Below are 26,070 nucleotides of genomic sequence, written 5' to 3'. Positions count from 1 at the left end.
AGCTTTATAGATCTTTATGTTAAGATCTTCTTTGCTTATTTTATGTACTTAATTTTGTTTGTGTTTTCTGAGTTCCAGAGATGAGCCTATAGAATGCTCTCTTATTCACATTATCCAAAAATATTATAGGAGAAAATGTGATCAAATTGCCAGTACTAGAAATTCACATCATACATGTACGAAATTTGATTATGTGACTCCACCACATCTTTCTGTTTGTCACTGACTCACCTTTTATCCAATAACTATCTAAAATACCTTGCCTATAAGGAAGCTTATAAAGCAGTATATGACCATGGCTTCTGCAAGTTTCATGAAAAGAATAATTGAATATTCCTCTTTCATTTAAATAAATACTTAATAATTAATAATAAATTTCTGGGTACTTTGTAACTTAATCACTATAAATTTGAAATTTGTATGCAGGTCTTTTAAAAATTAAATAGCCAACTTTGAGCATATTTTCTTTGAATTTTAATGTTATTTCTATCTGACAAATATTTTCATTTAACAGGATCACATTACTACTTCTGTTTATTTTCTCTTCCCTTTGCTCTCCCACACTGACTGCCCACAATTGTAAAAAATTAATAAAAATAATAATAATAAAAAAAGTAGTCAAATGGCCTTGTATAAACTTCTTTGGAACAATCTTAAAGTAAGATCTTTTTTCTGCTATTTTAATTTGGAAGTGAGCCTTTTTCATCCTTAATTTAATTCCATAAACTCAGTTGCACTAAAGGTTTGTCGTAATGGGTTTTTAAATACCCATTGTCAGGATGCCCTGTGGCAATCCAGTTGTGATTCTAAATGGCATCCAGCTGGACAGGAATGGCTGCATCAAGATGTACACCAAACTAAATTTTTGGGGTTTTTGGTATTGAACTAAAAATCCAGTATTAATTTCATGAGTGACTCTCATCTGCATTCCATTTTCTTTTATGTAGGTTTTTGGAGGCTGTCTCTGGAAAAGCCATAGCCAAAGGAGGTGTGCTGACTTGGTACTTGAAAACCTCAAAGAGATGGAAAAAATGTCAGAGGGAGAAGATTAAGGCTTAAAATTCTCAATAAGTTATAATTCCTATAGGAGCAAAAATTCTGCCCTTGGTTTATTCCTGACAAATTGAAAAAAGTAAAAATAGTTTTCTGAGACATTTCTTCCCTTCACTGTTTTGTCTGGTACTAGTGACACAGTTGCTTCTATGTGTAATAGCTCTTCCAACCTGGAATAAGCATGTTGGTAGCATTACCATTCTGTAGAATGCCTTCTTGTTGATTTAAGCATGGAAAGACTGGAAAGGGGCCATTGGAGCTCACAGGTGGTTATATCATGGATTCAAACAGCCTCACTTGGTGAAAAGCCAAAAGAAGAGTAGTGTTATGATCCCTTTGAGAATCTTCAGTTTAAAAAAATTCCTATCTACAGAAACACAATTATGCCACCCACACTTTTAAGTTGTGGAGGAATAAAGAGTTTATTGGTTCATTAACTCAAATTAGTGTTTTATCCCAGGATTTTCCAGATTTCTTCATTCAAATAATTTAAGCATGGAATATGAACATGTCCCTATATTCAGAGCAGAAGGACAAGAATTAATGAGCATACTGAATATTTTGTGAGGAGGTTTCCAAACCCATACTGGACCATAAATTTGATGGCTGTTTATAAAACATGATTAACAATATGAGAGCCAGAGAGGCTACTGTAACATGAGATTAATCCTCATTTTCACTTTTAATGGGGTTTGATAATTGATTGTTGTTGCTTTGCTTTTCTGATTGCACAGATGAGACTTTGATTGGCTCAGATGAACAAATCATGATAAATATCATTGCTGTGTGGGCAGTAAAGCTGTTGCTTATATTGCTGAAAGTGCAGATTTCTGTTTTATCAAATGCACAGCTGCAAGCAATAGCCCTGTCCTATAATGCATGGTAACATAGCTGTTGAAAGGAAAGAGATGATAATTATCAGGAATCTCTCCAGCTACACAAATAAAACATCATATTCAGATTTAATATGTAACAATACTGATATCCCTGGGAAAAGTACGCATGATCATATTGCAGACTTATACCCTGTCCTTTTTTATTGCAATAAAACTTGTGGACTGTGCGTGTAAGCTAACTTCAAAGTGCTGTATTGATGCCTTAGGTTTTAATTTTTATATTTTTCAAGTCCTTTACTGCCTAGTGTGTTACTCTGAAATTTCTTGCGGCCTGTTAGGTGCTGTTCTCTCATGCTGGTTAGACATAACAAACCTCTCTAGGTTTCCACATCAAGGACACCAGGCCCCTAAATGTGTAAACTAAAAGCCTTTGAGAGGGGGGCAAACTTGGGGAAATTACATCATTAACTGAGTTTATAATTGGAGAATTAACCCTGATATGCAAATGAACCAAACTTATAAAAGTGTGAAGGACTTGTGACCCAGAGTCCATCTTGGGTGCAGCCTTTGGCCTGCCCAGGGTGTACATTTGAAGGCCCTTCAAATAAATACCTCCCTTTATTCCCTTATTCTTGTCAAGTCTCTGTTTTTAGGTGGCCATCCCAGGCATCAGTATAGAAATTACTTCAGAAATTTTTACTAAGTAATACCTTAAAATGCATTGGAAAGGGCAAGTAATTATCCTTTGCTAGTGCAAACCTGATTTTCTGACATTTGGTACAAGTTGAGATCCTGCAATAAAAGACTATCATATACAAAAAATAGTTATGCTTAGCTATGGATACCTTTAAGTACACTTACTGGGGTAGCTTTAAGCACAGTTACTGGAGTTTTTTAGTAGTTTTATCTTTAGTGTTGTCATTGTTTCCACTGACAAGCTCTTTGTTACTCTGGTCCTAGTTTTTCACATGCTGAAAATTCTTTGGGCTGATTCTAAAACCGCTTTCAGAATTAAACACCTGTCCTATGAAACAAACAAAGAAAAAAAAATACTGCTCGCTACCTTAATTCTTTAAAATACACAGCTAATAACTGTAGAAAGAAAGATTTTGAAGAATTTTCCTTTTTGGATTTTCCCTAGTCATTAGACCATCAAATACATTTTTATTTCTTATATTTTCTTTTTTCCTCCTTTTCATTACTATGCCCAGATTTAATTTTGTTTTTCAGTCAAATTTAAATGTAATTTTTTTCTTTCCATACACCCAATAGTGCTTTGATCAGTAGTTAGTGTCATCTTAAAGTATCTCCATTTATTTTTTTCCTGCACTTTTTTTCACACAGAAATTTTATTTTCTCCCTCTCCATTCTGTTTTGTTGTTTTGTTTTGTTTTGTTTTTTGTTTGTTTTGGTTTGGTTTGGTTTGGTTTGTTTTTTCTTTTTGTTCACAAGCTACACTGAATAAACTGCTTTGACTTTCAAATGTCACACTCTCATATTCTTTACAGCTTAGTCACTTCCTTGGGACAACTTTGAGATCAGTGCATTCTGCTAAGGACCAAAGGAAAATGTGAACATATGGTAACACTCCTAAACTATGCAGATAATTCACTAACCTACTGTTTCTACCAACAATCACTTGCTTCTCTCACTTACTTCTATTACATACATATATATATACACATTATATATTCTTGTTATTTTCCAAATGCGTCCGTATGTGAAGTAATATGTTGGGGTCCCTCCCCCACGCCATGTAGCCCTGAGGGCACAGACACACGGGGTTTCCCTGCCCCTGGTCCGCCTCGTTCCCCATTGGTTGGTTTGTGTTCCCCTGCGCGGGCAAAGCAGCTCGGGCCCCGACTGTAAGAGTCTCTCAGCAGAGCCCGGCCATGCGGCTGGGGAAATAAACATCTCTGAAACATCTAGCAAGAATCCGTCCGTGTATATATTTCTTTTCCACGGGACTCCTGGTTTGATATATGCGTGTTGCAGTATCCCCACTGTAACAGTAATAAGCATTATTTTCTCATGAGTAAAAACATACAAGCCATTGTCCTGAAGTCTAGAGTAAATTTTTCTTTATGTTTATCCAATATTTTAGCATGAGCTTAAATAATTCAAGCCTAAAAAGGAAAAGGTTATTGAGCAATTATCATCAACTGTGGTTCTTATTCAGTCATAAAATCTGAAAAAAAGGATATGCAGCTTGAACAATTAACAAGCTACCCCATAGAAATGGGCTCAATATTGGGTTGAAGGTTTATTTTAAATAATCATCAATCATTCCTTCTCTCTTCATGAAGAACCCAGATATTCTTAATTCAGCATAGAAAAGTTGCTTGTCTGTTATATTTTAAAAAAGCATTTTTATTTCAGGTCAAATTTTTTACAGTTAAATAGCTTTGACCTTATATATGACTGCAAATATTTTCCATAAAACAAAATTGCATTTTAGTAATAGACCTCTGATCAAACACAGACTGTGTTGTATGAGAAAAAAGTCTTTGATCTTTAAAGTAAAGAATAACAATACAAATCGCACATTCAACAAAAATAATTCCTTGATTTGGAGAGTGATTTGGAGAGTGAACAAATTGAATCTATGATAAACAGCTCCCTAAGCAAAGAAAAGAATTGACTTTCCAGAAAATATGTTTAGAATTTAAAATAATGGCACAGGTAAAAACTCACTATACTTTCTATTGCTGGACTATTAAATAACTACCTTTAACATAAAGTAATAGCCATTTCTCTTTTAGGTAGATATGTATTAGATGGTGAATAAATTAATGTTTATTATTTTACTTGCTGCATTATATATGATTTTGTGCTTGTCATGCACACTGCCAGTAAAGAAAGTACAAAACACAGTAGTCTTGTATGTAAATAGCCTACTGCTCCAGCTGATAATGACAAATAACATATTGATAAACATACAGGTTCTGGGCATATTTATTAAAATGGATACCTTATAATTAAATTTAATGGGCATGCCATTTTCAGTGTTTAGATAGTGACACTGCAAAGAGTAAGATAAAGTACATAAGAAATATACACTTTCTATAAATTATGTTCCCAAGACTGCATTTTGAAAGAGGCATAGTAGGAAATAAAGCTGAAGAGATCTTGGTTATGATGAATTATTCATGTTGTAACAACATGACAATATTTATTCTCAGTAATGCACTTGTACCTCTGGAGAGCTGAAATGCATCAAAGCTTGTTTATTGTTGATTCATAATCAGAAAAAATAAGAAATATTCTATCATCAAAATTATGGAAAATTTCTTCTAAAAAGAAGGGATTTTTTTTTTTTTTGATAAGAAATTTCATTGAAAAAATCAGGCTTATGACAAAACAAAATACTAATCACAACCACTTCTGGTTAGAGCTATTAAAATTAAGTTTCTCTGTTCTGAATACAAATAGATAGCATGTTCTACTTCTCTGAGCAAGAAAAAAAATGGTTTTTTTTAAATTCTATGTGTACTAAAAATATATAATTTTGTTACCAATAGAACTTCTATAAAATCTGACATAATTTTATGAGATCAGGCCCACTAAAGTTGACATAGGTATGCTTGCTAATGCAAAAGAGCTGTTGGATGAAGAGCCATGATTATGAGAAAGAAATAGCTGTGTGTGTTTTGCACTTCTTTAGTGACTTTCAGGATCTATGGCTGCCTTTCTTGGCTGACGACATGGAGAATGGCTTTCTCCAAACAGCAGAGGAGCTGCCTGCTGTTTGCACTGACAGCAGTAGAGTTTCCTGCCTTTACAGAGGAGTAAGCTGAAGCTAGGAATACAGTCCATACTGTCTGCTCCCCAGCTTCCCTCATAAAGTTTTCCTTCTTGACTGTCACCTGCACTGTTCTTGTGAGATGCCACATTTCTGCTGGGTAAGCAATTTGCTCATAGTTCTAAAGAGAGGTGCCTAAGCACCAAGATTAGGGGCCTGTGGTTGATTGATCCATCTCACCCCATCAAGATATATCATGTAGAAGGTCAAATGTTTAGAGTCTTGATAACTCAGAAAAGTGGAAGTTCTTATCAAAAATTTGAAGGCAAGAAAAACATTAATAATTTGGCATGGTTGACATAGCAAAGAGGATTGATTGTTTGCTGTATGTAAATGTAAATGGGGTTGCTCACTGAGAAAGTGAAAGAACCAAATAAGATATATAGGAGGTGTCAGGGAGGTGATTCCGGACACCCAGCACAGCTTCACCAAGGGCAAGTCCTGCCTGACCAACGCAGTGGGCATCCATGTTGGGGTGACTCCATAAGTGGACAAAGGAAGGGCTATAGATGTCATTTACTGGACTCCTGTAAAGCCTGTGACATGGTTCCCCACAATATCACCCTTCTCTCTATATTGGAGGGAGATAGATTTGATGGACAGTAGATGGATTCTATGATTCTGTGAATAGTTATAAATGGTTCATTAATAAAAATAACTAAGTTAGAATGCCCTTAATATTTTGTTAAAACTTCCTAGGATGTAAAAGCTGGAAATACAAGAATTTACAGGAAATACATGGAGCTGGAATCTTTCACTGGAAATAAAGGAAGCAAAAGGCAAATAATAAGAGGTTTCTAAGACAGAGATTCATAGTTTTCTGAAGGCAATTTTGTGACATATGCATCTGATGTGACCAAATAACTCAAAGAATCCATTTCTGTTCAAGATGCTTTAGTTCTTCTGTGCTCCTTGCTGTAAGGGTGAATGAGTTAACCTCCACCCCTAATCTACCAGCGAGGAAATAATTTTCCAAGGCAGTGTAAAGTCCTAGAACTGAATATAAGAATTTAGGGTTGGAAGGAAGCTAGGAGATATAAAAATGAACTTTCCCAAGGGGAAGTGCAGGGATTAGTTCCTCATGGATGCAGCAAAAGCATGTTTGACAATAAAGTCCTCCAGAACAGAAGACTGTTTAGCTGAGAGCTTCTAAGGGATTTCTCATGGCCCTGACCATCTCCATCCTGCAGTATGTCTTAGCACCATTGTTTGTGTGAGTGCACTGTGAGCCAGCTTGGCAAATCGATTCAGCTGAACACGTGGGGAGGGTGGGGGTGCAGTGCTGAAGAGTGTCAGTGTTGGAGGGGGAAGATGACAGTTTTCATCCAGAAATAACTTCTCAAGCTGTCATCCTATGAAGTCACAGTGGCATTTGTGGTGACAAAAAGGCGATGATGGGTATGTGTAGCTAAGGGTCCTGCATCAGCTGGATAAACTAAAATCTGTCTAAATTGCTAGGGGAAAAAGGCAATGAAAAAAAGCTGCAGCAGGGTGAGTGATAGCGCCTGTCCTTCTCACTGCTACCAACAGAGTTGGATTTGGTCTGCTGCACAGTACCTGACAAGTACTGAGTCCCTCACTGCAGTCTCTTTTGGCCACCTATACTTCTGTTCAAAGTCCTCCTCCAGAACTAAGCATATTCAAGCTTGTACTTGGACTACCTGGTTAAAACTATATTGTTGAATTTTGTGGAATACAAAAATCTTACAATGAAAGAACTTAGCATTTCACAAGTTTTTATGTGAGGTTTCTTTAAAAAAAAAACACATTTGAAAAGCTTCTTAAGGCAACTGAGGAAAAAATTTCAGTATGTGTTGTGTCTCTTTCTTTATGAAGTTAATGAACTAGGCCATTGGCTCAGCAACACACACTCTCAAGACTTCAAGCACACAAACAGGCCTTTCTTCAAGGCATATGGACAAGACTTTGCAGCATCAGAATGTATCAAATACTAAGTAATCATGACTAGAACACTACAGAATTGAAATTAGCATGTTGAAGGAAGGAGATTAAATCAATACACATTTGCTCAGTAGAAATCTGGTGTTCAAAACATTTCTTGTATTGTTTGGTACTTTTTGTTCTAATCTTCTCCTGAATTGACAAAACTAAAGTAAGCTGTTAGAAGCTTTTAGTGAAATTTGACTGGTATGTGGGTTTGAAGTTGTCAGTGCAATGTAAGCAGCAAAACCATTACCAAATTGGCATTGAAATAATGAAACAGAAAACATTAAGTTTGAAAGCCATTGAACTATAGTTTTCATAATTTACAACAAGCTGATGCCTATACCAGCAGGACTACTGAGTTCCTAATTAAAAAAAAAAAAAAATCTAATGTTTCTGCTTCACCTTTATCACCAATAAAGCCCTGATTTCAGGAAAATTGCTATATAACATTGCAGTAACTCATGCCTTCTGATCAACGAATCAATATGATTATGCAGAAGCATCTTATTGTTTAAAACACCCCTGTGTTCCCATGTCTCACAACTTTGACATAATACCTTACTCATACACTTTGCTTACTTATACATTCTACCTACTTATACATAACACATTACTTACACATCTTCCTTACTTATACTTTTTACAACTTCTACATAACACAGTACTTACGCATTTTACTTACTTATACAGTCTACCTACTTTTACATACTACTTATACATCTTACAACTTCTACATAATACAGTACATATACTATGGCAGTGCAGGTGGCTCCAGGTACTCTGTCTCCTGAGGAGACCTCAGACAACCAGCTGTGGTGGTCAGCAACCCAAGTTTAGCATGTAACTTGCAGTCATGGTGAGAACCCATGATTCCCTTGTTCTACCTTTTACATGTTTTCCCCGATTGGTTAATATTTTGTCCTCCCTGTTTCATGTATGAAGCTATGTATAGTCATTTCTCTTCTTTAATATGTATTAGTTCTAGAAAGTTCTTTGTATTAGTTCTAGAAAGTTCTCGACACCCCATTGGATCCTTCCCTGAGTCCCTCCTATGTGTTGTCCCTATTGGTTGCCTTCCTGTCAATCCCACCTGCTTGTCTCTATCCCATTGGCTGAGACCCCTTTCCCCACCTATTCTGTACCCAGTATAAGATCCCTGGACCCTCCTACCAATTTGTCTCTTCGTCCCTGCCTTTTCACTGGAATAAACCTGCGTGGAGCAAAGGGAGTCTCCTCTCTTTTCTTTGTCTTCACCTGCGTGCCTGCTTAACAGCAACAGGAAGATACAGGTCCTTTTGGGTGAGGAGATCTACCCCTTTTTTATTGTGTGTTGGGCACTGAGTGCCACCTTCCAGAGGGGTTTCAGCATTGACCTCCAGGCTTCTTTGTGTTGGCACGCAAGGGGTAAACCCCCTTCTGCCAGCTCCCAGTGGCTGCATAACCCCCTCCAGTATACATTTTGCAACTGCTGTGCATGAGATCTCATATTGCTTGATTGGTTTCTCTACTTTGTCTATGAGCTCCACATGTACTTTTCTGATAATATGATTGGTTTTAATCTAGTGCAGCACAGTCATTTTTTATCTATTCCTTGCTGTCTTGGTGTTTAGTTTTGCAGCTGCTTCTTTCCCAATTCCGTGTAGTTTACCTTTCAGTCCTTGTTGAATTCCTGAGGGCTCTAACAGGTGGGGCTCCTGATCCACACAAGCAGCCTCGAGATGATGACTACAACAAAACCCATCCAGTGATCAGCAGCTGAGTTAGTCCAGGAAGTCCACAAGCCAGCAAAGACCAGAGAGCAGATATAAACCTGTCTATTTTCGAGCCTTCAGACTGGAACTTAAAAACCCTCTAGGGGCTGATGTGCAGCGGCTGAAGGTGGAAGGCCAGGTGAAGCTGGTGAGGGTAATTCCAGCCTGGTCCCACTCTGAGGGCTCTGGTAAAACTAACTAAAAATGGTTTGGCTGGGGCACACTATCAAGGTTCAAATACTTTACAATAACATGAAATATGCACAGTCATTTCAGTATTATATATGTAATATGCATAATATGTGGAAATCATATGCATTTATCATGTAATATGAGAGCAAGCGAGATAATTTTTAAGGTGTTGAGCATTTATAAATTTTAAAATGTTTGGGGGAGAAAAAAGAAGGGATAGCCACATCAAAATTCAATTAGATATATTTTCTCTCAGAATTTGAATGAAACATAATTGGCTTATTGTGGATTATTTTTTTGGGGGTGTTTTAGTATTATTATTATTATCATAATTATTAAACCAGTACCCAAGTCACCATTGAACATGGAGCAAGAGAACAGGAGAAGATGAAATTTAATTTAGTGCTGTACTCAAAAGAGTTCTTAATGGATTAAAAAGATACTGAAAATTTTGTCCAAAAATCAATAAATTGACTTAAGAGCAGAGACTGGAAATATTTTAACATACACCTTTGCACAGACACACACGTAAACGGTGTTGAAATGATAGAGGAATCTATTATGTGAGCTTTTCTCCTGTGCTTATAATAGCATTAAGGTCAGAATATCAAACAGAATGCTTAAATGCACTGTCTTACTAATTAAATTAGATTGAGAAGACAGACAGACAGAAGAATAGAATTGCAAGAAAGCAACTGGTGTATCCAAACCCATAGGCAAAGTTGTAAAAAAACTGAAATCAAATGTACCAAAAAAAAAAAAAAATTAGAATGAAAGATGGGGGGGGGGGGGCTGTCTGTAGTGATAGCATATATTAACGAGAAATAAGCAAATAAGCATTGTTTCTTTACATATCAGTGCCAAGAATGTAAGTCATATGGGCTTATATCCTAAGGATATCTCAAATGAATTAAATGAAGAAAGCAATGTGGTATAACTTCTGCATCTAAATGAGGCTGATGGAAATAATGTAAATGTGGGTCTTACATATCAAAGAACAGCTTTTCTAGAGAAGAACTTAAATAACTACACCACCGCCCCACGCAACCCCCCAGTTATTAAGCATGTCAGTGTATCTCTGGCCTACAGGTGTTCTGAAACCTTCTGAGCTTGGCAATCAGAATACTCTCCGATTTAAAATCTTGAACACTTAAACATCAGGAAGACATTTATGTGGTTCATAAAAAGAGTACATGATAGATAAGAAGTGTTTGTCATGTAAACAAAAGAAAACAATAGCATGTACTCTGAAATACACTATTAGAACGGGATGTTTTAAAATGAGAAAAAGAATTTAGAAACCCAAGAAGTAATTACTTTTTCCTGGGCAAAACAACTTTTGTTTGAAAAATCACTTTTATAAAAGGAAATTATTATCTACTTAGTACAAATTAGCAGGGATGGAGTAGGCTTTGTGTCTTTCTACAATCTCGCTTCTGCAACGTAGCATTCTTACAATAGCTTTCAATTGCATTAATATTTTTGAGGCTGCTGTTGTCTCACTTAAGCTGTTGTATTTCTGTCCTTCATGGAATTTTGCTTCCAGGGGAAAGGAGCATCAAAATGGTTTTGATTAAGGGGACTAGAAAACAACCATGTTAAATCTCAATTATGCTTACATTTTATTTTGTGGTTTTTTCTCTTCCTGTCCTATTACTAAATAAGCAAAATACTAATGCGACTAGGAATATCAGTATTCTTTTACTTACATTCTCAGAGTATTACCACCTCTTCTAGAAATTTTTGTCTAATGAGGTGGAACAAAAAGAATGGTTTTCTTGGAAGATAAATCTCAAGGAGGGCCCTGTAAATAGATAGCTTCCTGTGATTCTAAATGAAATTCATGGTTAGGCTTTCCAAACCTATTTAAAGAATAACCAGCAATCATAGAAACCACATTCTGCAACTAAAGCGTTTAATTTGCAGTCTGGAACTAGATGTTCTTCTAACAGTTGAAAAAATATGGAAGTATTCCTTTAGTAAATCTGCCAAACATTTAAAATTGTGTGAAATTTCATATTTATGGTTTTTGAGTTCTTTATTGTTTCTCCATCTGTTTTCTGTGGTTCTAGTGGATTTCAATGACAAGTGAATAAAACTGTGAAAACCTGTGAAATAATTGTTTTTCCACAGCTGGCATTTGGAGAATTTTAAATTGTAATGTGATTATTTGAGTTCCACACTACCCCCATTACTGTTGTTATACATGATTTCTCAGAGCCCTGGTCTCTTCACAGACATTATTACCTGAAGAGTTGGGGAAAAATTAATCTTGTGGTGGAGCATCCAACACTCCATTTGAATGCTTAACTTTAAAAGAGGGGCAGCTGTTCTAGGAAATGAGAAATGCCTGAAAATTGATGTCTTCTGAGGACATGGAGCATTTGGGGCACAACTGAGTATTTATATAGCTTGATTTTTGAGAAATAGATATTTTTTGTGATGGAACCAGTTTTTATTTTGTATTTAAAAAGAAACAAACCAGACAACCAGCTTATTTATTTATGTATTTAAGATGTGGTTGGCATTAAATAATGGAATTTAAATTGCATGTAGTAATACAATTTATAATAAGTTTGCTTATCCCACCACAGACTCCTTACTCATAGCACTTGATCCATACTCCACCTGTAAAACCCTGATGGCCATCTTCATGACCATTCGCTTGTAGTGGCTGATGAAGTTTGGGGACGAGAGGGTCAGAGGACCAATCTTGAACCACCCTGTAGCAACAGAGTCAAAGATGGTAGGAGGAGAAGGAAGGAAAGGGAAAGATAATAGAACTGCAAATTTTTTGTCACATTTGAAAACACCATGAAGACTGGTCATACCTTTATGGAGAGTAGTAATTGGGTAGCGGGACAGGGATTCTGTGAAAAAAATTAGAAAAGCAAATTATGATGTTCTCTTACATTGCGTGAAACCCCTCTGCCACTTTAAAATCACTACAGAAGGACAGTACTTCAAAAACAAAGCTTGTCCATTGTACAGTTAATATTTGAAAAGTTGTCTGAGCAGGTTGAACTGAATCCTACATTAGGCAAGTTATATTTTGAAGAGAAAATAAGGAGTTAATGGTGATAGGGATTTATACCTCTTAAAAGGGATTTATTTTCTGAATAAACTAAGGGTTATGAGGTTTTTGAAAACACAGTGAAAGTTTATGTGGGCAACTCTGTGAGAAAAGAGCCAGTGGTCTCTGAATTTTACACTTTAGCAAAATAACTTTTTTTTTTTTCCTCAGTTACACATCTGTAATCTACATTGTCAATGTATCCAGTCTACTATAAAATTAAATGAATAGGGGGCTTTAATTATTGTTAAAAGATAAGGTAAGAATTATGGTCTCTATTTCAAAGGACACTTATCTAGGTTTTTTTTTCCACACCATCATGAATTGAAAACTAAAAATTGCTCACAAAATATGAAAAAATCCAACTGTGTAGTTCTTAGGAATTTTATTTCTATACATTCTTATTTATGCTGTTATCAAATAGATTACTTTTACTAAAGCATATTTTTCTAGGATTAAGAAAGGAGAGAAGGCCTGGGTCCCTTAGTGAGTAATTTTGTTCACTGTATAAAATTGGCATTTAATTCTGTCTTGCAGCTTGAGAGATCTCTGACAAGAAACATTTGATTAGCCAGTTATTGCACAAATGCAAACAAATCATAGTCTCTAATGTCTTACTGCACAAATTAAATCACGAAGGATTACCATTTACCTGGTGAAAAAGAGCAGTTTGAATCTCAAACTTCTGTTCTTTGAAGCAGAGTTTGTCTGAAAAGTCATGTAAGGTAATCTTTTTGTATTTTTTTTTTTGCTCACATTCCTAAACTCCTCCTAGCCCTGCAGCTTTTCCCTAGAAAATTTTTTGTTAGATATTTCTTTATGGCAGAGATTATATGTTTGTAGTGTAATTAGTATAATAGAATCCTATGCTTAATGGAGCCTAGGTATTGGTGGCTGTCAAGATGTAAAGGTAACAATGTAGTTTTAATATCTTATTTAAAAAACCCAATGAGAATTTACATCATCTTTGTGTGGGTTCTCGACCCCCCACATATCCTCCCCAGATGGGGGAGAAAGTCCTTGCCAGGAGTAAGAGACAAACGAGACTTTTGGATCTTCTCGGTCTTCAGATTGTTTATTATATCTTATCAGTAATTTACATGCTGGCAACATAGCATGAAACAGAGCAAGTACCAAAAGACAAAATGCAGGAAACTCAAGGCCCTTTTAAAGATAAATCACCCAGTTGTCACCAAGAACGTACATTATTTTTACCTTTCTACCAATGCCTAATGAACTATCCATTCACGTAGCCCTGTACTGCGGCATTTCCTAACCAATCATTCTGTGCTACCAACACTGCAGAAAATGGAGTAGGTGAAGAAGAAGGAAGAGACCTGAAAAACCACAGGAGTCCTCCATCTTGTCTTCATCTACTTACCATACTAATAAACCTAAAATTCTAAATTTTTCACCCTGTAACAAACTATATATTATACTACCACCTAACTCACACTCCTGTAGATTCTAATTCATCCCAAAGCCTTGGCAGCCCTCTCCATGAATGAAGGTTAAAAACAGTGTTTCCCTGGGGGGATGGGCCCTTCAGGACAGGCAGAGAAGCATTCCCTGCACTTTGGGTTCCAACAATCTCTAAACAGCCACAAGTACTAGAAACTGAAAAGATGCACCATAGAATGAGGGGATTTATATATTTACAAAAAAAGAAAACATAACTTGAAAAAACCCCAGGCTGTTCTAGCACAGTCTCAGAATCTTCTCTGTGAAATTAAGAGAATGGAATGACTGAACAGCAAAGAGGAACCTTAAGGAAAGCAAAAGTATTATCAAACTTATACTATTCAGGGTACTGTGTGTTATACTGATAAAATTTGTGGGGTTTTTCAGTGTAAGCAGCTCAGGCAAAGAAAACCAGCCTCTGTAAGCTTACCAAATAAGAAGTTCCAATCAATGCAAATTAAATTGCAGTTCTTTTTAATTTTAAAGTATCTGGGTTAGTTACATCCATGGCTAATAATGGGGAGAAGGAGGAGGGATGCCATGTCTCAGTACAATATGGAAATAGGTTCCTTGGCCATTACATCTGAGTCAGTCAAGACAAATTAACTAATCAGATGCACTGGATATTTCTTGATTAGATGAACTCAAACTTGATATTAAATTTCAAAGTGTGCATTATTGTTTCCATCTCTTCTATTGGTTATTTTAAATTTACTTAGAACTCTGTTTAAAACAAAGGTGAGTACTATGTCTCAAGAGTGAAAACCTGGCACATAAAATCCCCAAAGTCAGACAAGAGTTAGATAAAAACTTGCTTTTCATTAAATGTTCCTAAAAGGGGGGAAAATCTTTTGCATCCACAGAGTGAGGCAAGAAATGTGAAATAGGGATGAGTGATGGAATGCTTGGCCCTTACCAGTGAACAGCTCTCAGATTTCCTTCATAGAATCACAGAATATGCTGATTTGGAAGGGACCCACAAGGATCATCAAGTCCAGCTACTGGCTCTGCACAGGACACCAAGTGTCACACCATGTGCCTGAGAGTGTTACCCAAATGCTTCTTGAACTCTGTCTTGGTGCTGCGACACTTCCCTGGGGAGCCTGTTCCAGTGCCTGACCACCCTCTGGGTTAAGAACCTATACCTGATAACCAACCTCAACCTTTCCTGACAAAACGTCAGACCACTTCCTTGAGTCCTTTCACTGGTCAGGAGAGTGAAGAGATCAATGCCTGCCCCTCCACTTCCCCTTGTGAGGATGTGGAAGACCACAATGAGATCTCCCGTCAGTGTCCTGCAGGCTGGACAGACCAAGTGACCTCAGCCACTCCTCACACGGCTTCCCCTCAAGGCCCTTCACCATCCTCGTGGCCTCCTTTGGACACTCTATTTGCTTAATTGCTTTGTCATATTGAGGTGCCCAAAATTCAAGATACACTAATGTATTGTAGGAGCCACATTAAAAAGTCAGAGTTCCTTCTGTCAGAATATAAATTTATATCTGGAGGATGGGAAAGTACTTTTGGACTGATATAGGAGGTTTTAACATTTCTAAACCATATCTGTAAATGGTGATAGTGCAACCCTTAAGGAAGATTCTCTGTTGCCCATCAGCTACTGAAGCATGTTTTCAAGTCTTTGTCTATAGTTTTGTAAAATAAATTCAGAAATTAGTTTTTCAATACCCCAAAGATTTAGCCACTGTGATTTTAGTTAAGAAGTGATATAGATTGCAGATATCAGATCTATCAGAAACCACATAGGCAATTTTTTTAAATCTTTACCCGTGCCCAAGGATCTCTGCATCATTATCCTCTTCATCCTTCAGCTAATGCATTCTTTGCAACACTGTTTTGTTAAAAGTTTTTCTTAAAACTGGTAAAACTGGTTGAGCACAAGTATATCCCTGTAATGTTATATTCTGCCACAGATACTTTTAAAAGCATTACCTTGTTGTCAATGTTACAGTTAACTAAGTAAAGAAGTACCTCACTGCATTGTTCTTAGATTAATATTAGAAACATTTTTTTCTAAAGAACAGACACTTTAGATGCATTTGAAAACACAGCTAAAAACTGTCACTGAGAGAAAGTAGAGCAAAAGATGCTGACGCCTGACTTTGCTTATGAAAAGACAGAAGGAGCAAGTTATTACTTACAAAATTGTACTTCTATTAAAGTCAACAGTGACTTAACACCACTTTTGATAATTTTGTACATAGAAACTTGAAAACTTAAAATTCAGTAGATGATTACTATGGAAGCTCTCTTGTAGTCACAGCTCCCACCAAAAAAACCAAAAACCCAAACCCTACAGAAATTAAGTTGCTTTTTTTCAGGACTTAAAAATCTAAGAACCATAAGGCCTGTGAAAATCTGGGGGAGAGGTGGAGGCTGAGCAAGTGGCTACATGGTGTTTAATTTCTATCTGGGCTTAAACCACAACAAACTTTTTAAAAAGACACAGTACTAAACCAAAATTTTACAAAGAAAACAAAGAAAACCAAAAAAAAAAAAAAAAATCCACCCCAAAACCCCAAACAACTCTTGTGCAGAGGATGTAACAATACAAGAACTTCTGTCATTTATTTCTCCTAAGGAAAGATATTATGTTGTCTTCAAAATCTAATCTGGATAAAGTGTTCATGTGAAGAGAATATAATTGTGATATTGCTAAAAAATACTCTCTGAATCGGAAGTGTCCAGAAAACAAATTTCACTGCAGTTTTCAATGTTCTCGTTAAAAAGAAACCTTTCCAACCTTCCTGTGTTCAATGTAGTATTTCTGTGGTTTTCTTGGTTTTTTCAACTCCAGTGGCTCCCTCTGTGTTGTTCTTCAGTCTCCACACTGACTTGCAGAGCAGCAGTGAAGACTGCTCTCCTTTCTCTCTGCATCCTGGGAAGTGGGTCTGTTCTCTTTCTCCTTTTCAGTATAATGCTGTGAATTTCCCCTCCATGCTATGCCTCTGTAAGTTTCCAGTTTCACTCCACACAGTTAAATCCCAGTCACTCACAGAGAAAGGCTCTGGTCTCGTCCAGTTGTTTGTGACTGACATCCATTTTTACCCCTCAAGGATGGCCTGTGTCACTCTGTGCAATGATGGGTCATCTATTGCTTAAACCCAGGGCAAATGTCAGGCTGTAATGTAACACATAGCAGCCTCTGAAATTTTCTTGGTTTCTTCTTAGAATTTCCGGGGTCCTCTTTTGTTGAAAATATTATGACCTTCTCTCAAAGTTGTCTTTTGCAGTTCTTGGAGCAAAAGGAACTTTAAATATGGTGTTTCAAGCAACCTTGATAAAAGTCTTATGAACTGGTTGAGGATAAAAATTTAGGAAGTTTTAAGTTCTCTTAATTTCTGTAATCAAGATAAAACAAGGTCTGAGGAATCAGAAGATGGAGAAATAAAGACTAAAAGAACAGAAACCTCTTAAACATACATTCACAGCTTTTTTCTACCACTTACCCTTTAGAAACTTCTTCTTAGATGGTATTTCAATCAATTCAATGTTGAAATACTAAAACTTAGACCTTACAAATTACAAGAAATTTGTCGGGTATCGTTTAATTTTATGAAGTTTTTTATATATACACAAAGTACTAATGCTGTGGACATAGAAGGAGTAGAAGAAACTATGTATGGTCATAGGAGGAGAAATTTTTATCAGCTTTTAACTATTTAGTGTGCTTGTGTGTCTGATACTTCTGGAACCGGTCCTGAGTGATAGTTTCATTCCTGCTCTCAAGACAGCAATTAATTACAGCAGTCTGACAATCCTGAAACTAATGCGCACAGTATGCTTGATATTTAGACAGAAATTCCACCTCATGTCTGTGTACAAATATAATGAAGATCCCATTGCTGTTTAGAGAAATTTATTTTCTAGATTATACATGTAATATTTCAATGATGCAAGGAAAAAAAAAAGCTAAGTTTGAGTACTGCTTAAAAATGAAGACTGTAGTATTTAGTGGTCACAAATGTTTTATTTGATTCTATCTTCTTTCTTTGGTTGTGTATTTCTCTCATATATGGAAAAATCTAAAAAGATTTTGAGAAAAAACCCCAAACTGTTTACCTTGTTAAAAGAAATAAGGAAGTCTTTCTGTACCTTAACTGAGTTGTTCATTACAACAGAAACAATTAGTTAATTTTTTTTTTTTGTCTTAAGTATAATCTTCATAGGTGGCATAGACAATAACACTAGAATAGAAGGAGTGTGAAACTGCTTAAAGAAGTGTGTCACAGTACCTCATATTAGCTAATTTGATGGTCTAAAATAAGAGGTAAGTTCACTATATGCTGGACTGGCTTTAAAAAGGGTACATTTAAAGATTAGCTTCTTAGGTTCAGATCTTAATATCTTTAAATGACTTGAAGATAGATGTTCAAGCACTGATTTACATTGATCTCGAAAGAAGTAATAATTTGAGTGAGAGCTGCTTTGTATTCAGCTGGTTTGTAATTAAGCATATCTATGCATATATTATCCACAGAGAAACTTCCCTAGTTTCAATTTTTTATATATATATAAAATTTTAAAATGTATAAAATTCATATATGTGCATACGGGTGTACAAACTTATACACATATAACATCTATAAAATTATAAATATGAAAACGAAGTATAGATTTAGGAGACTAATTTGAGCTTTTTAAATTTGGGTCTGTGCTTTCAAGATTAAAAATAACTCTGATATGGGGATGTAAAGGAAAGAATGTCTGTAATACATTATTTTTGCATTGAAGTGAGCAAAGAGGGGAGAGTGTTTGTATTCAGATCTTTGTAAAACACGCTCTTATCCCTGTGTTATAAGGATATCTCTGACATCCATTCTATAGATCTGAGGTCTAGAAGACCTTTATTGCATTGTGATAGAAGACCTTTATTGCATTGTGATGGAGGCATAGAAAAATAGTGACAGGTATATATCTTAGAAAAATGGACAATAAATAACAGTTTTTTACTCTGACTTTCACTGGTCAAAATAAAGTGGAGTAACTTATGTCTTACTCCCTTGTTGAGCTCTTTCTGCTGCACTTTATCCGTCTCAAATCAGCCTTCACTCATACAAAAAGGCTCTAATTTAATTTGAGAAAAATGATGCCTTCATCAGACTGATTGTATACTCATCCTTGTTTAATTCCTTATTTCATGTTTATGAGAGGGTGAAATAAAAAAAGTAGATATTTATTGTTTAGCAGAAGTACATTCCCCCCCCAATAAGTCAAGATAATTATGATTAACCCAATATCCTGAAGAACTCGGCATTCTAAGGGTCTTGTGTTTTTGAAGATAGGGAGAGTGGTGGATTGTTTAAAGGGGAAAAAACCCTAGATTAAACAGTAACACATTAATCATGATAGACACTCACAGAATGTGTTCCTAAGAGATACATTTGATTTTGCTGAAAGTGAGATCTTATTGCTTGCGTCACAGTCATTACAAAGGGAATTCAACTCATTTTTCTAGAATGAAGCATCACTTTCTAAAATAATTATTAGTAAGGAATAGCACTAAGATACAATACTTCTTCAGGGCTTGCTTCAAAGGGATTAAATGAGGAAGATTTACATTACATGCATAGAGAGCAGGGATGTGAAACAATGCCATAACGTAAAGAGGGATTTTTTTTCTTCTATCTGATAAATAAGCGTGTCATTTAAATATAATAATTAAGAGGAATAATTACGCCAAATATGTCTTACACATCAAGAGTGCCAAGTGAGTAAGAAGAAAACTGGTTTAGGAAAGAGAAGCCTGATTTGTATCTACTGCTGAGAGATTAGGTAATTCTTTATGGAAACACTATACATAAGTTACAGTCAGGTGATGGTTTACAGGTAGCCTGGTAAAGAAGGCAACAAAACCTGCTGTGTTCATAGAGCAATCCAGAAAAGAAAGTAAATTAACCTTGAGGCCCCAAAACTCACTTTTGGCACAATGCTCTTTTTTCTGTGGTGAACTCTAGAAGACAACAGAGTGTTACTTCCTCTTCACCTGCTGAGTTTAGTGGGTTAGTGAATATATAGAAAGGCAGAAGGGAAGATTAATTATGCCACTACACTGCTCTTAGCCTTGTGCTCCTCTTTTGTTTGGGCAAATACATATAAAGTTGTCCCCTAAAACAGAGCTAAAAAGTGATAAAACCCAGCTAAAATGGGGACACCTCCTCCCTCCTCACCCCCCCATTTTCTTGCATCAGTGTGGTTTTTTTTCTTTTTTAAACAAGCTATGATTTTTCATTTCTTTTTGAGTTAAGAAAAAGTCTTGTCTCAAGACTCAAAACTTTCAATTTCACTTTCTAAGTAGTTGATCGTAATTGATTTACCCTTCCTAGGTGGGAATCTCCTGCCATTACACACTACTTCATGAATGGGTGAAGGTAATCTAAAAGTGGAAGTCTCAAAGAACATTGTAATGAGAAAAGGAAGGAAGTGAAAGATTTATTTTTCCTAATTTTTAATTATTCAAAGAACTTGAAAGTGGGAATTTTTTTCTTATGTTCTTTGTTTTTTTCTAAGCTTTACGATACCTCCTTATTTAAAAAAAGGGACCATTTAACTACTATGAAATAGTCTTTAAAGTACATTCTGTCCGACATATGAAGATAAGAAGCAAACCTGGTCTCTAAGTCAAGCACGGGAAAGTCCTTGTAGTCTTGTGGTGTTTGTGAGTCTCTTTCTCTAACATCTGGTCTGCTCTAAAACTCATTGGAAAATCAAAGTGTATGGAAAAGTACAGTGAACTGCCCAGAACAGCTGTCAAAAGTCTAGCAATATATATGAAGCAGAGTATATTCCAGAGATTCTCCTTTCTATTATGAGCAAAACAAAGGGAAAAGACTCACGTCTACATCTTTCTTTTTTTTTTTACTCTTCAAAGCATGACCTTGAGAATTTTCCTGCTTTTTCTTACTCCCCATTTTCTTACATACAGGTATCATGAAAAGGCTTGAACTTTAAGAATACTACAAATTTTAGGCAAATATGTTTTGCCAGAGGAAAGATTTTGGAAGCTTGCCTAGGAAGTGTAACTATTGAGTCATTTTTGAAGGTCAGCTCTGAATTTATTGTACTCCTTTCAGACTTTCTTAGTGCTGTAGTTATTGTTGCATAAACAGGCTAATATGTAATGGAATTCCAGGAAGGGAGACTGACTGTTATCTTGCATACTGATTTAGGAAATGTCTTAGATGTCCTGGTTATAGCTATTGCTGTTGAAATACTGTTTTGAGAAGGCAAAGGTCAACCTGAAACTGAAGAGAAGGAAATATTAAGTCAAAATAGGCGGATAGGATATTCTGCTGAAGTCGATAAACAAGTCTATGAGACATTTACTGGACTATAGTCCTACAATACAGGAAGGAAGCTCACAAATTAGAAATTATTCAGAAGGGGGAAAAAAGCCATTGGAATGATCAGACAATCAGAATTTCTGATGGCACAGGTTAAGAGTTTAATTCTTTTGCTCTACTTCATCTGCCCAAAGTTATTTTGGAAAGTAATTTAGTAATAGTGTATTAGCATGAGCATGAGGGAAAAAGACTTTTGAGTACAGATAGCTGTTTATTCTGAAGAAAAAGACCACAGCAAAATCAAGCAACTGAAAACCAATGCTTCTCTGGTTAAACTAGAAGTACTATTAAAGTTTTTCCAGTTATAGTAATAGATCGCAAAGTGAATTCCCCACTAACGCAGAATCCTAATCTGGAAAGTGTATCTTTCTAGAGGTTGTAAGTTCAGTCAAAATTTTGATGCAATGTTTATTTTACATGAACTATGAAGAAGCTCATTATTTATTTTAATTGTCCCTATGACACCTAGAACATAAAATCTTTATATGAAATACCATGATTCTGTGCCTATCTACAGTTCATACAATGCATGGAGATGAGTTACATTAATTAAGGTCAATTATGAAGATAAAATTAAGAGCAAGTGAAACAACTCCAAAGCCCAATGTATTAATTAACAGCTTGACAGTATCTGAATTCATCTGTATATGATGCTACAAACATAAGTGGATAAAATATTGTGACACTCTGGGGACTTAGTACAGCTGGATAATATTTACAGTACTGTGGGAAACCAGATTTGAGTGGGACTTTTGAACTAATACTGAACCTTTGGACTTGGGGACCTGAGCAAGCAATAAAAGCAGGCAAAAGGGATAGCTCAGGAAAGAAAAAAATCAACAAAAGATGATCAAATTCTAGAAGAGTTTCCAGCCTTTGGATTACAAGGCAGGAGTAGAAAAAAAGTAGCATATTGTTTATTTGTGCACTTGACAAATAGGAAGGAAACTGATGTATTACCCAGAAAAGTATTTTCTGTTGGCTTCCCTTTCTTACCATTGTTTAAGATGATGAATTCAACACACACAGTTGCTTTAGTCAAGCAATTTGATGATACTTCTGAAAATAGGGAACCCGTTTGTGATAACCTGCACAAGCTCTCAGGATGAAGGTGAAATTAGTATTTTATATTACATATTTATGTAACCCTTATCAGGTGGAAAGTATGAAACCAGGAAAATACTGGTCATTTTTAACACATCTGCATAACTAATATTTGCAACCCAAAGTGTCATGTTTTCTTTTTAGAAATTTCCTTTGAAATATTACTACATTGAATATTGAATTCTCACTTTATGCAAAGTTAATTTTCCATGCTAAAATTTATTTTGTATTTATTAAAAAAAAAAAAATCTGTTGAGGTAATGATACTCCAAAAATTAAGACAGATAAAGAAAGCCTTAGGATTGAAATTTTGAATAAAGAAAAACTGTGATACAAACGAGTACAAAGATGCAACATAAACACAGCATGTCCAGAAAGATCTGTCATACTCTCAACAAAAAGAATTTTATTTTGATGTGGGTAAATTTCTACAGAGGTAATCTTTGTATAACTGTATGGTGAGAAAAACCGTGGAAAAATGCCAACTCTTTGGAATAACCACCCCTCCAAAAATATATTAAATGGAATAACAAAGTAATTCTTTCTGAATTGAACAGGAATTAATATCAGCTTTATTTTGTCCCTCTGGGTAATAGTTTTTTAATGGAATTTTTTTGGAGAATGCAGACTATGATTCCAGCTGAGGATTAGTCAGGCATATTTTAAGTGCACGAAATTTTAGTAGAGGTAGCCTTGAGATTATATTCTTTATTTTACATTTGAGGAACAATGCTGGTCCCTTAAAGATGAATGGAGAGTGGGAAGACATAGGGAGAAAAAACCAGCCCCACCACGAAGGCTCAGAATGTTGTTTCTTTGTCTGTTGCAGACTCATAATTTGACCTTTTTAATACTGAGGGAAGAGACCTAAGGCAAACCAGCACATGATACAGTTGTAGAGGTGTCAGGATTTTTTTTGCTTGAGTAATTTCTTCTATCACTGCTTCTATATCTGTAGACTCACAGTTGTGTAAAAAAAGAAAAAATCTCAATCCTATCTGATGAAACCAGATAACTAAAAAAATAACTAAAAAAAAATAAACTAAGATAGAAAAGTAAGGAGTTTTCAGGGAAAAGGGAAAAAATTAATATGTGAATGTTGCAGCAGTGGTGGTTGCATTTGTTCTCAGCCTGGTAGAGGTTGTTACCAGACCATAAAAATAGTGACTTCTCTTTTGTTTTCAAACCTCCCACTCATTGGGAACACCAATATATTTTTGCTCTATCAATAAGCAATGAAGAAAATGTGATATATTTGGGGTTTAATTATTCCATGTACTTTCAGAAGTGTCAGAACAGACACATCCTTTCCCTTGCCAGTACCATCTTTGATTTGCTTTTAAATGTATTTTGCAAGAGGCATTCATGTCCAAATCTGGAACAGTAGGTAGAATTATGCCATATATTACCTTTTCATTACTCTTTTGTACTGGCTGTTGCAGATGATCTGAGCAACACAGAAATGAATCAGAATTATCCTGTTTGAGAAACTGGGTGATGATAAACACAGAAAGCCACGGTGATTGTGGAAGAGCTCTTGCAGATACAACTGGAAGATAAGAGATCCTGGAGGTCTGGGTACCCCCATGTCATCAGGCACTTTGCAAGACTGACTGCTGGTGGCATAGGCACCGGTGTCTGCTGCTGTCAAGGCAATAAGGCATTGTGAGTACCATAAATTTTACTTGGCTATTTTGCAATTCCTTTTGTCCAATCTAGGATTAGGAATTTAATAGAGTTTCTTTGGTTTCTTTGAAACCAAGATCTTAAAAAGAATTGCTTCAGAAATGCTTGGCATCTGAATAAAAATTATTTAACAGCAAAATTCTCAAGAAATTTTATTTTCCACTGTTTATCTCTGACAGAATAAGTCAAGATGGAGAAATACGAGACTGTGTTTAGTAACAAACTAATCTTCCCTGGAAAGTTACTGTAAATTATCAGAGACACCTTTTTCTCTCTAATAATCATAGAAGAAACTATCCTTTTGCAACTGGAGATGTCTCTTCTGATTTTTTTTTAATAGTAGTAAAAAATATTTTGCTTTTCAACTAAGAAGAAAGTGCATTGAAGAGGTATTTCCCACTGAAAATTAAAATAAGCTTGTGGTTTATTCTTTCTCACTCAAAGTAATTTGTTTGTAATGTTTTATCCATACATGAAGAGTGAGTAAATTTTTTGTGTGCATTATACTATTAGGCTAGTAATAAACTAGCTACCTGAGAACATGTGGATTGTGTATTCATGTGAACTTAGAATTGTAGTTACTTGGATTATAATGATAAGGTCTTTATCTTAAGATTTTAGAGGACCTTCGAGTTCAGGGAAAACTTCTTAAGAAGGAAAACTATTATGAAGCCCTATCTTACCATTTGTTTAAAACCAGTTTGTTCTCATATGTATTTCGTAGTTTAAACATCAAAAGATCTAACTTCATTTTTGGTTCCATGCTAATTTTTGTTCAGGAAAAACAAAGCAATCGATCACTGGAACAAAAATTTACCTGGCAAAAGGCCAAGTTAGTCAGCAGTATAAAAGAGAGTTCTTAAAATATTCAAAACACTATTCATTTAACTTTGAAGGTCTGTAGAAAGGCCATTTATATTGAAAAGGAAAGATAAACAGATTCATTTTTATTTTCTTCTCAGAAAAGTAAATATATATTGGTTTTGAAATTCTGACTGTCTCCTGGTGAATTAAGAAACCATAAAATTAAAGTCAAGCATTGCACTTTTATGATGAGAACAAATTAGAAATCCCCCAGTAATAACTGAGCTCTCAGTAGCGTTCTCAGTCATTCTGGCTGTAAAATAGACATCTTTCTTCGTCTGCCAAGGAACAAATTTAAAATGCAGAACAGCAACCTTTTTTTTTCTTTATCTGTGGATATAAGGTGTGTATCAAGTTATGTTCAACATCTGTAATCTGTACAGTTGACTAAAATAAAGTATTTATATGGGAGCTATAACCCAGAAACTGTTTTTTCAAAAGTAATTCGCTCTGATTTATGGTGTTATCATTGACATTCTGCTTTAAGTTATAATTTTTACCCAATCTGAGGTGTTTTAATACTGGTTGTTTACAACAAGAATAAGTGAAATATAAAATGCAAAAGCCTTTCTCTATTTGATACTATTTCCCACTTTTTGGTATGTTTTGGTATGAAGCAGCTTGACTGAGTGCTTCCATTATATTTAGCACTTAACCTGTACAGACTGGAGGTACTTCTCCATGACAGAAATTAGCATGTTCTGGAAAACAAAAGAGCAGGAGAAAAGGAAAACCACAAAGCCATGTCCTGTGTGGCTCACAGTGTTTTCTATTCAAGGCCATGTCTGAGTGATAGCTCTTGGAATGTGAAATTTTGGGTGCTTTTTAACTTAAAGAACATTCAAAGACTTAGATGTATGGAAATGTATCTTTTTCTTCTAATAAAATATAGCACAGCCCCATTTTTAGTCATAGCGGCCACAGAGTATTAGATTTTACA

The 26,070-nt window shown here is 35.5% G+C and overlaps 2 long non-coding RNA genes across 2 annotated transcripts in view; one reads left to right on the top strand and one right to left on the bottom strand.

The window, feature by feature from the left end:
• Positions 1–9,517, bottom strand: part of LOC138109388 (uncharacterized) — a 22,171-nt gene extending 12,654 nt beyond the window's left edge. Inside the window, exon 1 of the long non-coding RNA XR_011150443.1 lies at positions 9,287–9,517. This is a non-coding gene — a long non-coding RNA (uncharacterized lncRNA). The remainder of the gene's footprint in view (positions 1–9,286) is intronic.
• LOC138109387 (uncharacterized) lies at positions 8,743–26,070 on the top strand. Its single transcript, XR_011150442.1, has 4 exons — positions 8,743–8,937; positions 21,059–21,175; positions 24,023–24,245; positions 24,446–26,070. It is a non-coding gene; the product is annotated as an uncharacterized lncRNA (long non-coding RNA).

This window comes from Aphelocoma coerulescens, chromosome 4, assembly GCF_041296385.1.
Source record: "Aphelocoma coerulescens isolate FSJ_1873_10779 chromosome 4, UR_Acoe_1.0, whole genome shotgun sequence".
Taxonomy (NCBI): domain Eukaryota; kingdom Metazoa; phylum Chordata; class Aves; order Passeriformes; family Corvidae; genus Aphelocoma; species Aphelocoma coerulescens.
The sequence above is the reverse complement of the archived record's forward strand: the minus strand, read 5'-3'. Positions and strand labels throughout refer to the sequence as shown.